Raw genomic sequence first — 3260 nt, forward strand, 5'->3', positions numbered from 1 at the left:
GATTCTCTCATGGAAGCAAGACTCATATATGATGAGCGTCATCCTCAATTCATCTTGTCACTACTACGGACAGATGCCAACACTCAGGCTCACACCTTGCCAATAACTCACAACAAAGCCTTTAATACTGCCGCTACATGCCCCACTCTCACAACATGAATAATCAAAGGCCCACTATGTCACATTCATTAGTTTGTATCTGTAGGTTCTGGCCACGTGCCTGCTGAGGCATGTCGGCGTGAGCGAGGGGGAGTGGCACACCACGTGGATGACCCCGGAGACCCACGGCATGAAACAGTAATGGAAGGCGACAGACAGCCAAACAAACACTTGGGGAGCAGCTGTGGGTGACCTACATACTGGAGAGAAACCATGCTGATGGGCCGCAGGGCGCTCGAATCACGGCGAGGAAACTACTGGAGCCAGAGATATGACCCGGGGCTTGTGGGATCTCGCAGTTATGACGGCGCGTGATGGATATGAAGTTAAGGACCCAACGCTTTCATTGTTGTGACAAGACAGATCACCGTCCTCTTCTGGAAGTGGTCACGTGAAACGAAACGAATTGAGAATTGAAACCAATTAGGAGCATGAATGGAATGGCCAATCAGAGAAAGAAAATCATCATTCACCTGGACTGAACTTCAGAGATCAATAACCAGAGCCAAGCGCTGTCCTCCCTCCATGAATACATAATGCTAATTGATTTCATTGAGTCCACACAATCGTTTTGTTCCAAACAAAAGGTCTTTGGAGATCTGAGTTTACCATCCTGTTAGCATTTGTAAAAGAAAAACATTCTTATTCTCCAAAAGTCAAAACGGTTTCTTCCCACAGGATAACCATTGTTAAAAGAAGTACATTTTAGCATCATTTTAAAAAGAATAATTAGGAAATAATGTTCCAATAAATAAATTATAACTTCTATTGTCTTTGAAATATGGTTAAAGTGTACTGCTGAATACTGAAAATCATTCATCATTTCTTGTAGTTACACATTTGTCATTTCAGTACATTTAAAATATTCATTTTAAATATAATATTAAACAGCACATTGCAATAATAATCAAGTACTTTACTGTTCTTTAGTATATTACTCAACACATCAAAAAAGTACTTTAAAACTTTCAATCTGACATTATTACCACACTGTCACGGTGTTGCTGTGCCAGAGAACAGGCAGGACAATGAGGGTGAAGGATACAAGAAGCCTTTAATAACTTAACAAGAGGGTAGGAGCACACGCAAAGGGTAACATTCACAATAACTGACAAACTGGAACACAATGGACAGGAACTGATATAGGGTGGATAACGAGGGGCAGACAGGTGAGCACAATGAGGTGATTAACTAATAATGAGAACAGGAACAACCAAATAAGGACACAGAGGGAGAAACCATAATAGACAGTCCACAGGGGTGTGACACACACACAGTATACTTTGTGTGCACTCAATTGTGCTAAAAACAATAAAGTGTGTTCTCTTAAGTACTATTAAGTGGCTTTTTATTTCATTAATATTACATTATATTATATTCAAGAACAGTTTTTGAAATATACTTTTAAGATTTGAAGTATATTACTGTGCTTCTTTTTTGACAAGGGAACCTAACAATATTAAATCAGTTGTCGACGTCAACAAAGACTCACATTCTCACTTATTTATAAATGACAACATTCTGTACAATACGGTCCAAGAGTCCAAAATAAAATTAAATACAAATATTATTTATTAGTGTAATAACTTGATAAAAAAAAATCAAAAATGAATTTTTACAATGTTGTAGAATTAGGTTTGTCCTTCAGCAGCGCTCAAACTGAAGCACTAAACAAAACTTGATGATCATGTTCTCCAGCAGGATTGAGATGGTCCAAAGATCAAGGAAGAAAGACTATTGACTGTTTGCAATAAAGCATTTTCAAATTAATTAAATCTTGATTATTCATCTTACTGGCTTGGTAATTATCCTACAAAAGACACGTACAAAGATATGCATGAGTCTCTGATCTGGACATATTATCTGAAGATGGTGAGTGTTGGATAAATTATAGATTAATAATTTGATATTCCAAGTCTTGAGTAGTAAAACAAATTTAGCCAGCAAGGCCCAGTGGACTAGGCTTTTGAGTTCAATCTGAGTCATATGTCAATGGGTATGACTCACTGCTATGCATTACATAATTAAATCTTGATTATTCATCTTACTGGCTTGGTAATTATCCTACAAAAGACACGTACAAAGATATGCATGAGTCTCTGATCTGGACATATTATCTGAAGATGGTGAGTGTTGGATAAATTATAGATTAATAATTTGATATTCCAAGTCTTGAGTAGTAAAACAAATTTAGCCAGCAAGGCCCAGTGGACTAGGCTTTTGAGTTCAATCTGAGTCATATGTCAATGGATATGACTCACTGCTATGCATTACATAATCAACCCTCTACATTGCGACTAAATCTTCACTCTGGGCGACTAAATTATGTCTAATATTAGCCAATTGCTAATAAATTCTCAGATTTTACTCGCCAGTGTGAGTTGGAGGCCAAGTATAAGTTTAGCTCAGATATATTTTCACTCACAGAACTCTCTGACTGAGCGCATCAAGAGTTTCACTCTCTGCCAAGCGATCTGTGCTGTTTTTCAGTTCATCTGAATGGATGTGCAACGCACCTGTATTTAACGTACTGTAAACTCTAGTGTGAAGGCGCACTCCTCGCCGTCGCTTTGCTTCACACACACGCAGCGAGAGAGGGAGAGAGAGAATTGACATGCTACCTATGCGCTCTACATGTAAACGATATTCTTTGTTGTATTTTGCTGTCAAAATAACGGAGTTCCTTTGGAATTCTTCCGCTTTTAAGAACTACCGCTTTCTCCGGTAGTGGGCGGAACTAATGCGCAAACGGCAATCTCATTGGCTGGCGCTCACCTATTATCGTCCCTGTTTTGATTTCAGCGAATCAGTTCGAGCGAACGCACACAGCCTGATTAATATTCATGAATCCAGTAGCTCATTAATCCTTGGTGCGTTTTATAATGTTCTTATTAGTAGAATTCGTATCATTATTATCTAATCAGTATTTTTATTAGTTTTCCCCCAATTTTTAATTGTTTTTAAACACTGACTGATCAAAAAAGCACCAACACCAGTCCGAAGTTCAGTTAAAATGACTAATATGCATTCATACATGGTTATCAAGTTTTAATTCTAATTACAAAAGTTCTATCATTAAATAATATTGATTATCATATTAT

General features: G+C 37.7%; 1 protein-coding gene and 1 long non-coding RNA gene across 2 annotated transcripts in view; both read right to left on the reverse strand.

Moving 5' to 3' along the window:
• The window catches only part of LOC107600766 (vacuolar protein sorting-associated protein 37D-like), a 42966-nt gene that overhangs the window by 12569 nt on the left and 27137 nt on the right, over positions 1 to 3260 (reverse strand). The window lies entirely within an intron of this gene.
• Positions 212 to 1180, reverse strand: LOC107600767 (uncharacterized). Its single transcript, XR_001610839.1, has 3 exons — positions 1146 to 1180; positions 633 to 772; positions 212 to 536 (listed from the first exon to the last, which is right to left on the reverse strand). It is a non-coding gene; the product is annotated as an uncharacterized lncRNA (long non-coding RNA).

Source organism: Sinocyclocheilus grahami, unplaced genomic scaffold (assembly GCF_001515645.1).
Source record: "Sinocyclocheilus grahami isolate Dianchi unplaced genomic scaffold, SAMN03320097.WGS_v1.1 scaffold291.1, whole genome shotgun sequence".
NCBI lineage: Eukaryota > Metazoa > Chordata > Actinopteri > Cypriniformes > Cyprinidae > Sinocyclocheilus > Sinocyclocheilus grahami.